General features: G+C 36.5%; 1 long non-coding RNA gene across 2 annotated transcripts; it reads left to right on the forward strand.

The window, feature by feature from the left end:
- The first annotated feature begins 492 nt into the window (after window positions 1–492).
- LOC123582177 lies at window positions 493–15,422 on the forward strand. 2 transcript variants are annotated; one of them, XR_006704264.1, is made up of 5 exons: window positions 493–605; window positions 3,517–3,623; window positions 9,776–9,884; window positions 14,728–14,789; window positions 15,210–15,422. It is a non-coding gene; the product is annotated as an uncharacterized LOC123582177 (long non-coding RNA). The 2 variants fall into 2 exon arrangements; XR_006704265.1 differs by lacking the exon at window positions 14,728–14,789 and having other exon boundaries at window positions 500–605.
- Window positions 15,423–15,510: the final 88 nt, after the last annotated feature.

The following is a 15,510-nucleotide window of genomic DNA, read 5'->3' on the forward strand; positions in this document are numbered from 1 at the left end:
TTTTAAGAAGTCATAATACTTCTAATATTGCTTTTGACAGAAATTTGAAATCAATTTCCACTCCCATATTATTGGACATCACCCCAATTCCTACCTTATTTTTGAAAATCTATGTTTACATCTGGCAGTTGACAAGCCTTAGATTTATCTCTGTTGCTTATTTTTATACATCTACATAATCTTAAATCTGAAGAAACAAAACTTTTCTCATCCTCCTATTTGTACAGATGATAAAATTTATACCCAAAGTATTTAAATGTCATATATAAGGCCACACTCTGCTGTTCAAGGATAAAATTTCATATAGAATTCTATTTCCTAATTCTTAGTCTGTTACGTGTGTGTGTGTGCGCGCGTGTGTGTGTGTATGTGTGTGTGTGTGTGTGTGTGTACACACATACAGTAGTCCTCCCTTATCCACAGTTTCACTTCCTGCAATTTCAGTTACCGGCTGGCAACCAGTCTGGAAGCAGGCGATCCTCTCTCTGAGAAATCCTCGGAAGTCTAATAGTAGCGTAGCACTACATCACAATACCTCCATCATTCACCTCACCTCATCTCATCACATAGGCCTTTTATCATCTCACATCGTCATAAGAAGAAGGGTGAGTGCAATACCATAAGGTATTTTGAGAGTCAGAAAGAGACCACATTCACAAAACTTTTACTACAGTGTATTGTTATAATTGTTCCACTTTATTATTAGTTATTATTGTTCTTTTAATTTTTTTAAAGTCTATTTATTTACTTTGAGAGAGACAGAGAGACAGAGCACAAGTAGGGGGAGGAGCAGAGACAGAGGGAGAGAGAGAATTCCAAGCAGGCTTCACACTGTCAGCTCAGAGCCCGAAGGAGGGCTCAAATCCACAAACCATGAGATCATGACCTGAGCCAAAATCAAGAGTCAGATGCATAACCCACTGAGGCACCCAGACTTCCCTATCAGTTATTATACTGTATATATATATAGTATTATACTATAGTATATACTATATATACATTTGTATATACTATATATATATACTATATATACTATAATACTATAATACTATAGTACTATAATATGTATATACTATAGTACTATACTATATATATACTATATATATACTATATACTATATATATATACTATACTATATATACTATAGTACTATACTATATATATATATAGTATATATACTATATACTATACTATACTAGTATAATATATATGTATATATATATAATATATAGTGTATATATATAATATATATTATATATACTATATAATATATATAATTATTATATATACTATATATATACTATATATATAGTATAATACTATACTATAGTACTATAGTATTATACTATATATATATATACTGGTTTTACTATATATATATATATATATACTCTATATATACTATATATACTATAGTATACCAGTATACTATATGTATACTATATATATATATATATATATATATATATATATATACATACATATATACTATATATATACTATATATAGTAAAAAAACAGTATATATACTGTATATATTACATATATAGTAAAAAATATAGTATAATATATATATTATATATATACATATATATATAGTATATATACTATATACTATATATATATGTATATATATAGTAAAAAAACAGTATAGGTAGGGTTTGGTACTACCCATGGTTTCAGGCATTGGCTGGGAGTCTTAGAACATATCCCCTGTGGATAAGGGGAGACAACTGCATATATATGTATATAATAATGTGTATAGGTATATAAGAGATATAGTATACAAATATAATTATATTATATATATAATTATTATTATAAATTATAATTGAAGCATAAATTTATGTAAATGAAGATATGTCATAATGAATACAAAGACTGAGAATATGGGTTCCTTTGTATGTTTTTTGTTTTATGTTTGATAGATACTTTTTAAAATATTCAATTCTAGTAATATGTATTTAACTTTTATTGTGATTCTTTAGGCTCATTTATTGACAAGGGAAACATTGCTTCTGTCTGGCAGAACTTACAATAGAGAGGTGGAGACAATTAAGGGTCCAATTTCAATACTTTGATAAGCACTATGATGGAGGAAGTAGAAGTAGCTCAAAGCATTGCCTCCTGTAGGCATGGGGAGGTTGGGAATGGCACAGAGAAGGCTTCCAGGGAAAACGATGGCCTAGGTGGGAAACTGAAGAGTGAGCCATGGAAAGAGGACTAGAAGGAGGGAGAAAAGCACTCAAGCAAGGAAGACATTTGCAAAGTGACAGATGTGAGGTAGGGCAAGGAACATTCAAGGAACTAAAAGAAGCTAAATATAAGTGTGTTAGTGGATGGAGGAAGTGAAGCAAGTGGGCATGAAAGTGTACAGAAAGAAGGCTGGAGAGCATCACATAGAATATTAAATAAACAAACAGAAAACCATGGGGCCACAAGTATGCTGCACAGTTGAAGACTGCTGTTGGATTTCACATGTATCCCTTACCTGGCTCTACTTCCCTGTCACTCCCAACTCAGCTAGCATCTTTTTTCTGTTTTTCTAGCTCCATGAAAATGTTGCTCTCTGCCGGTTGCTCAGGCAAGAATTCTTTGCCTAATTCACACACCCAGTTGAATCACCAAGACCTTTCAGTTCTGCCTCCTGAATTGTTCTTGTATCTTCAACTTTTTCACATCTCCATAATCACTACTGGTTGATGCCGGTTCACTGCAATGGCCAGGAGGTCTTCTTGCCTTGATACATCCTTTCCTTTGCCAATCCATTTTCCACAAAGCATTTGCCTCAGCTGGAGGCGGAATCAGTGGGGGGAACACTGGGATGCAAGAAGGGAAAGTGAGAGAGATTTCCCACCAAATTCTGACATAGGGCTGTCAGACTTACTAAATATGGTGAATGTACCTGGCTGAGTACTGTAGAGAAAACAGGAACTCACTGCCTTCCGGTGTCCCCTTTTCTCCCTGCAACACCTCCCCGCCCCCTCCGCAACACAGAGACACACATACACACATTCTTATCTCTAAAATACCTGTTGCTAGGACACAGCTCTGAGAAGCAGCCTGAGAAGGGTGACTGTGGGCACTGAGTTTAGCAGCAGGCACAACCCAGATCCTTTCTGTCAGATCATCTGTGCGCTGCTGTCCAAATATCGTAATTGGCTGTAAACACTGTTAGGAAACTGTCAGCCGCTTGGAATTGCCAGCTTCCTGTAGATGAGGATACACGAAAAATCAAGAACGCCCCTTTTCCCCCTTTGCATTCCATGACCTGTGGTACAAAAAAAAAAAAAAAAAAAAATGACAGCTAGGAGCTTAAAAATACCACGAATATCACTCATCTCCTGAATTCTCAGGGATACTGTTTGAATTTTTCATCCTTAAAACAATTAAAAAAAAGAAACGAAAAGTATTGTGGGTACATTGATCCCATCACTAGTCAAATCATTGCCTTTTTAGCTTCATTTGTCTCTCAATATAGACAAGTTATTTCTGTGCCTCATTTTCATCCATTCAGATATCAACAACTGAGCTATTTCTCCTTCTCTGACTCAGAAGAAAGACAGAAAACTGTGAAATAGCACGAGGAAACAACTTCTTGCGGAAGCACTTTGATACCATAAGGTACTGTCAGCAAGTAGGAAGTCTGCCTTTACTTAGAACTGACTTGGGAACTGTGTATTTAAAGCCATGCCGTCCGTTAGCAATTCCAGTGGGAGGAGGTTTTACTGTGACGGAGTCACAGAGGACTGAGTTTAAGCAGATCTTCGTGTTTCCTGAGACTTTTGGTGTCTGTGCCAAAGCATAAGCCCAGTTTCCATTCTATGTCATGTTTAATGGGTTTTATACTGCTGTCATTTCTGCGATCACACTTGTCATTTTGTTAGAATCAGTACTAGGGAGAAAATTAAACTTCCCATGGAAGATAGATCCTGAGTATGTAAAAATACAGTCCCAATACTTTTTTTTAAACATGCAAAATCTGCCCTTTTAAAGTGTCTGATTTTATGAGTTTTGTCAAATGTATATAGCTACAGTATTGCTTCTACAATCACGAGACCAAGTATCTCCTTCATCCCAACAAGTTCTCATTTACTCCTTTGCAGCCAATTTCCTCCTCCCACCTACTGAACCCTGGCAATCGCTGATCTACTTTCCATCACTAGATTATTTTTTCCTTTCATAGAATTTCAAATGAACAGAATTATAGAACGTATGATATTTTGTTTCTGGCTTCCTTTACTTAATACAACGCTATTGAGATTCAGCCATGATGTGAATATCATTAGTTTCCTCCTTGTTATTGCTGAAACACTTTCCAATGTATGGATATTCCAAAACTTGTTTACCCATTCTCCAGTTGATAAATATTGGATTTGTTTCCAGTTTTTTTTTTAATTTTTTAATGTTCATGTACTTTTGAGAGAGAGAGAGAGAGAGAGAGAGAGAGAGAGAGAGACAGAGCACTAGTGGGGGAGGGGGAGAGAGAGAGGGAGACACAGAATCTGAAGCAGGCTCCAGGCTCTGAGCTGTCAGCACAGAGCCCAATGTGGGGCTCAAACTCATGAACCATGAGATCATGACCTAAGTCAAAGTGGGACACTTAACTGACTGAGCCACCCAGGCGCCCCATCCAGTTTTTTAATTATTAGGAGTAAAACTGCTATGGACATCCTTTTACAAGTCCTTCTGTGGACATGTGTTTCTGTTTTCCTTGTGTCAATATCTAGGAATGAAATTGCTAAGGAGTTTGAAAAGTATACGTTTAACTTTGCATTCCCATTAGTTGTTCGATACCTTTGTCAGCATTTGGTATTGCTGATGTTTTTTGCTATAGCTATTTTGATGAGCGTGTAGTGACTTATCATTGTGATTTTAATGTGCCTTTTCCCTAATGACTAATAATGTTGACCATATTTTCACATGCTTACTGGCCATCTGTGTATTTTAGGGAAGTTTCTGTTCAAATTTTCACCTCTGTTGAATTGAGCTGTTTGTCTTCTTATTTTTGATTTGTTCCAATTGTTTTTTTAAGTTTAAAAAAGTCTTTTATTTTTATATATAATATGTAAGCAATTCAATTTTTTTACATAAAATATAATAAGGATTACTGTTTGTATTGCCTATCAAATTATTATTAACTTTTTATTATAGGAAATTTAAAACTTATTAATAAGTAAATAAAATAGAATACTGAAACCCCATGAACCGATTAATATTTGGCTTCTACAATTACCAGTATTCCTCCATTCTGATTTTCTCTATATTTTCATCAATTTTGTACCTACCAGTTGATTACTATTATTAATTGTAGTAGTATTTTAATTACTTTTTTTAAAGTAAATTTTACATACCAAAATATAGTAGTTTCCCGGTTTATTCCCGGGGAATACTTTGCAAGGCCTACAGTGGATGCCTGAAACCGTGGATAGTACTGAACACGATACTATGTTTTATTCCTCTGCATACATCCCCATGATAAAGTTTAACTTATAAACTAGGCACAGTAACAGATTAATAATAACTAATAATAAAATAGAACAATTGTAGCAAAATACTGAGTTTGCAAATGTGTTCTTTCTGTCTCTCCTAAAATATCTTATTGTACTGTATTCGCTTTTCCTCTTTTGATGATATGAGATGATTAAATGCCTACATGATGAGAGGAAGTGAGGTGAATGGTGTAGATGTTGTGATGAAGCGTTAGGCTACTACTGACCTTCTGACAATATGTCAGGAGGACATCTACTCCTGACCACCATTGACTTCAGGTAACTGAAACCAAGAAGCGTGAAATGGCATATAACTTTATACAAATCATAGATGTACAATCCTAAAACAAAGATACAACTGAGTAACCCACACTCCACACCTATATCATAATATGGGGCATTCTTATCTCCCCAGAAAGTTTTTCAGTGTCCCTTTCCACTCATCTGCCCTTCACCCCAATCTAGGCAAATAGTATTATGAGTCTCTTCTCACTTTAGATAAATTTTGCCTATTGTAAAGCTTAGCACAAATGGAATCATTCCACATGTACTATTTATGTCTGGCTTCTTTCGTTCTGCACATTATTTGGGAGAATCGCCATGTTGTCGAGTGAATTAACAAGTCTTTCATCATTATTATTGAGTAGTATTCTGTTTTATGGCCATACAGTAGCATGTTTAATCCACTTTTCTGCAGATGTACATTTGGAGTATTTCCAGGTTTGAGCTATTGTGATTGACGTTGCTATGAACATTTTTGTCCAAGTCTTTGTACGGACATATGTTTTCATTTTTCTTAGATAAATACCTAGAAGTAGAATGCTGGGTCCAAAAATAAGCAATTTAAAAGAAACTACCAAATTTTTTTTCAAAGTGGTTATATCACTTTACATACCTATCAGCAATGCATAAGAGCTCTGGTTGTTCCAGGTCCTTACAATATCAATGTTGTTAGTCTTTTACTTTTTAGCCACTTTACTGGATATTTAGTAATTTGTCATTTTTATTTGCATTTTGCTGATTTTAATCATGCTGAATACCGTTTTATATATTGGCCATTTGTATTACTTAATTTGTGATGTGTCTGTTCACATTTTTGCCCCTATTTTTATTAGATTTACTTTTATTTTGTTATTGAGTTACGGGAACTCTGAATATATTCTGGATACAAGTCCTTTGTCAAATATGTTTTATGAATGTATATTTTTGAAAACTTTTCTCTGATATTACAGCTTGCCTATCCATGTTCTTAATGTTTTTAATTATGATAAAAAATATTCTTGCATATTGTCTTTTTTTTTTAGTTTGTTTTTATTTATTCTGAGAGAGAGAGAGAGAGAGAGAGAGAGAGCGAGCACAAGCAGGGGAGGGGCAGAGAGAGAGGGAGAGAGAATCCCAAGCAGGCTCCACTCAAACTCATGAACCGTGAGAGCATGACCTGAGCTGAAGTCAAGAGTTGGATGCTTAACTAACTGAGCCACATGTGCACTGTCTTCTAAAAGCCTTATCAATTTAATTTTTGTGTTTAAGTCTATCGTGCAGTACAAACTAATTTTTGTGTATGGTATGAATTATTTTTTGTTTCCATATGAATATTTATTTGTCTTGGGACTATTTGTTGAGAAGACTGTTCTTTCCTCATTGAAGTTATTTGTCACCTTTCTTGCAAGTCAATTTTCTATATTAATGTGGGCTCATTTGGATCCTCTCTCCTATTCTATTGATTTATTTGTCTATCTTTATGATAATGACATACTGTCTTGATCAATATAACTTATAATAAGTCTTGAAGTCTGGTAGTGCAAGCCTTCCAACATTTATTCTTTTTCTTTTTCAAGATTGTTTTTGAAAATTCTAGGCCCTTTGTATATTCATATAAATTTTAGTACAGGCTTATCTAACTGATAAGCTAGAATAGATAAGAATGTTGTGATAAGAATGATAAGAATGTTGTGATTCTTATTGAGATTATATTCAGCCTATAGATTAATTTTGGGGAAATGGACTCTTAAACATATTAGGTCTCTCAAGCTATGGATATGTCTCCCCATTTCTCCCATTAATGTTCTGTGGTTTCAAAAATGGCAGTTTTGCATGACTTAAAAAATGTATTCCTATTTACTTTATGAGTATTTTTATATAATTATAAAATGAATTTTTAAAATTTTCTTTTCCAATTGTTGACTCATAGTATGTATAAATATAATTGTTTTTTGTACATTGATCTTGTATCATCAGGTATTATGAACCTCACTTATTGGTTTGAGAAGATTTTATTGCTGTTAATTCCTTAGTTCTTTTTTTTTTCCTACCAAAAGAAGTCATGTCGTCTTTGAATAGGGATGATTTAACTAATTCCATTCCAATCCATATGTGTTTTATTTTTTCTTCACTTATTACAATGGCCAAGTCCTGCAATAAAATGTTGACTAGAAGTGATAAGAGCAGACCTTACATAAATCCCAATCTTAGTAATATTAGGTATGATGCAAGTTGTAGATTTTTCATAGATGTCTTTTTTCATGCTTGCCAAGAGAATTTCTTTCATTCCAAGCTTGCTAAGAGAATTTCTTTTTCTATGTCATGAATGGATTTTACAATTAGTTATATGTTTTGGCTTTATATATTAAAACAATGATGTTCAACACATCACAGTGCTTTTCTTCCTTCATTTGACACTATAGTAGCTTTCACCGATTGAACTTTAAATGTTAAAACACTCGTGAATTACGTGGATAAATACCACTTAGCCACGGTGCATTATCATTTTTAGAAATTACTGCATTTGCTTTGCTAATGTTTTGTTAGGGATATTTACACTATATTTACGAGAGTTATTGCTCTATAATTGGTAATGCCTTTGTCAGGTTTTCTTATCAGGATTATGATGGCCTCATCAGATTAGTTTGGAAATATTTTCTCCTCCTTTATTAACTAAGATAACTTAATTTTTTTCCTAAGTATTTCCTAGAATTCGTTAGTGAGATCTTGGTACAGAGACAGTAGTTCTAGAGAGAGATTGTTTTATGGATGAGTTTTCTAAATTGGTTCTGGGGTTTCTGGAATTCGCTCTCTAGCCTGATTAAATTTGAAGATTATTTCCAGTAGTGACGAGAACGTTGATAGTCCATGGTGTGATCTGGCAATACAGACACACAAATATCACCACTGGATATTCCTAATTATCCACTTATAAGAAGCAAGGATCTGGATCTCTTTGCATATGATTCTTTTAAACATTTTGATCAAACTAACAAATATAATGAGATTATCTTACTGTTCCTAATGTTGTTGGACAATGCAGTGAAAGAAAAGGATGAGGTCAGGCATTCAAATTCCCAGCTCAAATGTACAAATGACCTGAAAGTCTCTGTGTTCCCTGAAGGAGATCCTTATCTCCTATAGTTGAGGGCTGAAATTGCTGAGAATCAAAACCAGAATCTCATCCTACAACTGGCTGGATTATAATACAAGGGTGTCTGCTGTTAAAGTGAGGGTACCGATTGGGAAGGAATGGGATCCTAAGGGTTATCATGGGGATATGTGAGAAGACTCTGATAAAGCTGGAAACATTGAGCCCTACATTCTGAGGAGTTTTCTTTGCCAGTGGAAGTAGCCTTTCCACCCAATATGAGGAGATTAACTCTGCATTGCCTGAGGAAACAGTAATGGCCTCCCCTGTGGTAGTTTCCATGCAAAATAATGCTAATTTTCCTTGGGATAGGCCCCACCACCCTTCTTTGCTTCTAGACCTAACAACACTAAAGTCTCAACAGATCCCTAAAAGGTGTGGTACAAAGTGTGGCCTGTGAGGAGGTGAACTACATTCCAAAAGAACTACTTGAGTTTTCTAACTTAGACAGAAATTGGAGAACATGTGTGGGACTGGACAATAAGGGTGTAGGATAATGGTAGAAGGAACATAAAGTTGGATCCCTCAGAATTTACTGATATGGGCTCACTAAGCAGAGATTCTGCATCTGATACTGCATCTCAGGGAATTAGAAAGTGCTCTAACAGTTTGGTTGGTTGCTTGGCTGATGCGTGGACTAAAAAGTTACCACAGCAAACAAGTTTGAAATGTCAGACTTGCCTTGGTGTAATGTAGAGGTAGAGATGCAAAAGCTCATGGAGATTGGAATGTTAGAGAGAATTTGTCATTTTAGACATATTCATCCACCCTGGGAGGGTCTAGAAGACCAATGTTTTACAAGACTGTGAGAAATAAATTTGGGAGGGAGTCCCAGCATCTTTGAAGAGCTTTGTGATTGATCTTCTCTGTAGGCCAGACCTTACGATGCCAAACTGCAGTTGCTGAATTGTGAAACTTAAATGCAATGGCACAAATTGGATCATGGGGTGGCAGGAGCCAAGTGGCAGCACTAAAGGAAAGGTGAGTGTGCTTATCTTAATGGACAGCAGGGTCAAAGCAGCAATCAGAGTAGTCTGACTCATGCAGACTCATGGGGTTGACTAGTCCATCATGGTGTTAACAGAATAAAATAGATAAGAAGCCTACTAAGTTCTTATTTGATCTGTATAAGAAGAAAAGTTCTAGGTCAAGTGAAGAAAAGTCTAATCTGAATCATAAAAATACAGAATCATGGCTCTTCAGTCAATTCCCAGATTTGAACCTTGAATGAAGGGGAGGCCAGGCTCCCTTAAGGAAGAATTTATGTTCAGTGCCAAAAATTTATGATGTTACTCTTTCTCCCAGTCTTCTCCAGAGGCCTCTCATGGGTGTAAGTGTACAATGGAGAAAAGTACATAATCAGATCTTTTAGAGATGCCTGGAAACTGGCTCTGAACTGACATTATTTCCAGAACCAAAAACACTACTGAGAACTACCAGTCAGAGTAAGAACTTGCGGAGGTCAGGTGATCAATGGAATTTTAGCTCTGGTCCATTTCACAGTGGGGCCAGTGGGTCTGTGAACTCATTCATTCTGCAGTTTTTTCCCCAGTTACAGAATACATAATTAGAATAGATATGCTCATCAGATGGCAAAATCTCCACATTGGTTCCCTAACTCATCCAGTGAGGGCTATCTTGGGAAACGTCAAGTGGAAACTACTAGAATGCCTCTACCTAGGAAAATAGTAAACTGAAAGCAATAGTCTATTCCTAAAAGGATTACAGAGATTACTTCCGTCATTAGAATAGGGGTGGTAATTCCCACCACACCCTCATTCAGCTCGCCTAGCTGGCCTGTTCAGAAGACAGATACATTTTCGAGAATAACTGTAGATTGTCGTAAGCTTAATCAGACGGTGACTCCAATTACAGCTGCTGTACCAGATGTGGTTTTATTTCTTGAACAAATTAATACATCCCCGAGTACCTGACATGTAGCTAATGATCTGGCAAATGCTTTTTTAACATTATACCAGTTAGTAAGGACCATCAGAAGCAGTTTGCTTTCAGCTGGCTAGGCCAGCAATATACACTTACTGTCCTACCTCAGGGGTATACCAGCTTCTCAGCTGTGTGTCATAATTTAGTTCACAAGAATCTTGATTGTTTTTCCCTTCCATGAGATATCACACTGGTCCATTATATTGATTTGACTGAGTGAGGAAGAAGTAGCCATGACTCTAGACTTATTGGTAAGATATTTGCATGTCAGAGGTTGCATAAACCCAACAAAAATTTAGGGGCCTTATATCTCAGTGGAATTTCTTGCTGTGGAGCATGTTGAGATATTCCTTTTAACGTGAAGGATAAGTTGTTGCATCTGGAAGTGCCTGATTGGCTCAGTGGGTTGAGCATCTGACTCTTAATTTCCACTCAGGTCATGATCCCAGAGTCCTGGGATCAAATGCAGGGTCATGGGATTGAACCCTGTGTCAGGCTCTGCACTGAGCACAGAGCCTGCTTGAGATTCTCTTTCTTTCTGTCCCTCTCCCATGCTCATACAATCTCTCTCTTCCTCTTAAAAAAAACAAAAACAAAACAAAAAAGTTGTTGCATCTGGTCCCTCCAACAACAACAACAACAACAACAACAACAACAACAACAACAAAGCATAATACCGAGCAAACCCCTTTGGATTTTGGAGGCAACATATTCCTCCTTTAAGTGTTACTCCAGCCCATTTACTGAGTGGATCCATGCTCCAAACACTAATGTTACATGTTCCCCATCATCCTAAAGCAGCCTGGCTTTAAATAATGGTAGAATGGCCTGTTGAAGGCTCGTTTACAGCACCAGCTAGGTGGCAATACCCTGCAGGGATGGGGCAAGGTTCTCCACTGTATGTGCTTTGCACATACAGAATCAATACAGGGTGCTGTTTCTCCCATAGTCAGGATTCATTGGTTCAGAATCAAGTTGGTGATAATTATAAGGAACTGGTGCATGCTATTCTAGAGACAAGTAAATCCCAAGATCTGGAGTGTAAATTGTCAGGTGGAAACTCAGGAGAGCTAATGGCTTAGTTCCAGTCCAAGTCAAAGGCCTGAGAACCAGGAGAGTTGAAGGTGTAGTTCCTCTCTGAAGAGCAGCAGGCTCAAGACTTGATCTTGAGATCTTCAGCTTGAGAGCTCAAGTTAAAGCCTGAAGGCAGGGAAATGGCTAAGGTGTGCAGGCAGTTAGCAGGAAGAATTCTATCTTATTCAGGGGATGGTCAGTCTTTTTGTTTTGCTCAAGCCTTCGCTTGATTGGATGAGGCCTACACACATTAGGGAGGACAATCTACTTCACTCATTCTACAGATTTTATTATTAATCTCAACCAAAAGCACCCTCAAGAAACATCCAGAATAGTGTTTGACCAGTTTTAAGTGTGATAATTGTTACCAACTAGAGGGCTGGTCTAACTAAGCTCTCACAATCACAAGAATCATGAGGGTCACTAATGTTTAACTAAATGTGTTTAGCAAGTGTTTAACACATATTTAACAAAACATAAAACAGGAAGAGTCCAAGAGACTCGATCATCTCCTTTTCACAAGTTTTCTTTAATCACAGCAGAGGAGATTTGATCAATGTGTTTTTCCCTAGACATTTTACTACAGCATTAGGACAAATCTGATGAGGACAAATTTCGGTTGAAAGAGATGATTATGGGCAATGTATGAAATCCTGCCAAACACCAGCTATTCCCCTCTTCTCTATTTCCCAGGTATAGGGAGCTAAACGAATCAAGGCTATATAACATTCAAGTCGGCTATTGTAATCGACAGGCATGACCTATTTCACCACTTTAAGTCCCCCAGTATGTGAAAACCTGACATAAAAGGAATTGGGACCAGCTGTTCCTTCTTTGTACTGAGGACCTAAAAGGAAGAAATAGATAAACTGCTGCATTGGAGATTAAGATCAGCTATATAAGAAAATATTTCTCAATGTTGAAAGTGATTAAACTCCCCAATGGGTAACCAACCATGGTGTCTGAGGGAATGTGTATGTGTGAGTGTGTGTGTGTGTGTGTGTGTGTGTGTGTGTGCGCGCGCGCGTATGTGCGAACATGAGATTGACTGTATCTCTTCTGTGCTTAAAAATGATAGCATATGCTTTTATCTCTTGTGAGTTTTTAATCAAGTCACTGTCATAAAGGGTTGTGTCAAATATTTAAAAGATACTATTTAAAAATAGGCCTCATTTTCCAGGATGCATAAGGACTATCCAGCATAATAATGTGGCAAGATGACACATTTCAGTAATTTTGGGCTTTGGAGCCCTTTAGAAGAAAACAAATTAAGTTCAATTAAGTGTCAATACTATTTCAGATCCCCAGTGCACTAAATATTATATTTAGTAAATACCCAAATGCCAGTTTTCTAAAATTGTTTAAGCCTGTGCATTGGAAAAAAAAATTTTTTTTTCAGTGGGCATGGCCATCAGGAGAACTCTCCTCAAGATCCATCTCTGCCATAGAAAGGCAGGGCTATTGAAAGGTTATTCTTCATGCTGTCACTGCCCTGAGCTACACTATGGATGGACCCAAAGGTGTCCATGGCCATGGGATGCTACAATGTCCGGTTGTTCCTAGGATTAAACAACACTGCATGGCATGTAGACAGGTCTGTAAAAATCACCTTTCTTCTGCTAGACACTCCCCATGGGCTTTCAGCCTTGTTATTAAATAACCAGGGTAAAGTTACGTATGGAAATAGGGTTTAGGTCTGTAACTTTGAGCACTTTCAAGATACGTGTCATAAGGGCTTATTAAGACCTATTTTCATCCTCAATGCAAATTTGTTTGAGCCGAGTAAAGGGGAAATGGCTAAGTTGAAAATAGTTAACACCTGTATTTTTGTTCCCTGGCACTGTATTAGTCTGTTTGGGCTGCATAATGGTACCACAGACTGGGGAGCTTAAACAACTGAAACTTATTTTCCTACAGTACTAGAGGCTGGAAGTCTGAGATCAAAGTGCCAGCAGGCTTTGTTTCTTCCGCAGTAATGCTCTTTGGCTTGCAGATGGCCACTCACTGCCTCTTCCCATGGTTTTTCTTCCGTGTAGGTTCATGTGCCTTTGGGGTCTGCCTCCATGTTCAAATTTCTTCTTATAAGGATATCAGTCAGATTGGATTAGGGCCCACCCTCAGGGCCTCTTTAACTGAGTCACATCTTTCAAGACCCTGTCTCCATATATAGTCATATCCTGAGATTGAGGGTTAACACTTCAACAGAGTAATTTTGGTGAGGGTAGGGGGCACAATACGCCCATAACAGGTGCGATTGTGGCGCCATCACAAACATAACTGAAGATCTATCGAAGAAAAAACACTGATACAATTGAAACCACTGAGAAACCACACAACAAAATTTGTACTCATCACTTACCTATCCTCTGCTATATGTTCTAAATTTTCTCTGCTCTTTCTTTAAAAAGGAGAATTTCTAAGCCAAGTCTGCAATATTGGAATGAATTAACAGAGTCACAGATTACTAAAATGATAGCATGTCATTAGCTTTTAAAAATCAAATTAAAAAAAAAAAAAAGATGTAGGAAAATGCAAGCAAAGCAACATCGAGTAAAATAATTATGAGAGAAAACTTTTTACATATTATAGTCCTATCAACTACCTTATAAGGTTTATTTCAGGAATTAAATTAGTTAATATATTAAAAGCACTTAGAAGATTTTGTGACTTTGGTAAATATTCAATACATGATAACTTTTATTATTTCCTGTATTATATCATGTAAAAGAACTTAAGATTTTTACTATTCACCTGGCTGTCTTCCTGTGCTACAATACATGACCTTTTGCTGTCATTCATACTCCAGATTCCCTTGTTTAAGCTTCCTCTTTGGTATTCAACATCTCTATTGAGGCAAGAGTGTCACAGGTGAGTCTGATGTTTTAAGTCTAGCCTACTTATCAGACTTGAGAACTTCCTTAGAGGTTACTTTGTGATTGAAATTGAGAGAAATACTTTTCTTCAGCAGGCAGTATTGACCAGTCTGTCAAAAACACACTAGATACAAAGAGCTTGAATTGCACAATTGTTTGGGGAAGGCTTCTGCAGCCTGTACTGTCATTAGTCAGGAGGAAGTGGTTCTTCTATTAATCAGGCCCCCTAAGGATGTTGACAAGGATAATAATTCTTTCCCAATGCGCTGATATAACTCTCAATTGTTTCATATTAAAACAAGAGAGGAAAAGGCTCTGGGAAACAGTACACATTTTTAATGTGAGCAATAATTCTGTATGAAGGGTTAGCTGAATAGTTTGCACAAGAAATGAAATTATCGCACTTATTCCACAGATACAGCCATTGAGGGAATGAAGCCAAAATTCCATCATCTTCTGCAAGAGAAGTTTTTAAGGACTCACTTAACCCTGTGAATTTTCTGTCCACAAGCTCATGGTCTTTTGCTTCGCTCTGAAAAGAACAAACTGAGATTATTAACCTTTGCTTAATCTGACTACACAGACTTATAGAAAATAAAAAGCATTCTAGCCACTGAATCCTTCCAGGTATTAATACATATTTAAAATAAACAACAAGTTGCCAACATAAAAAGTATATAGCCTCATGGCTAACTTCAGCTGTACTGAGTATAAAT

Source organism: Leopardus geoffroyi, chromosome B3 (assembly GCF_018350155.1).
Source record: "Leopardus geoffroyi isolate Oge1 chromosome B3, O.geoffroyi_Oge1_pat1.0, whole genome shotgun sequence".
Lineage (NCBI taxonomy): Eukaryota > Metazoa > Chordata > Mammalia > Carnivora > Felidae > Leopardus > Leopardus geoffroyi.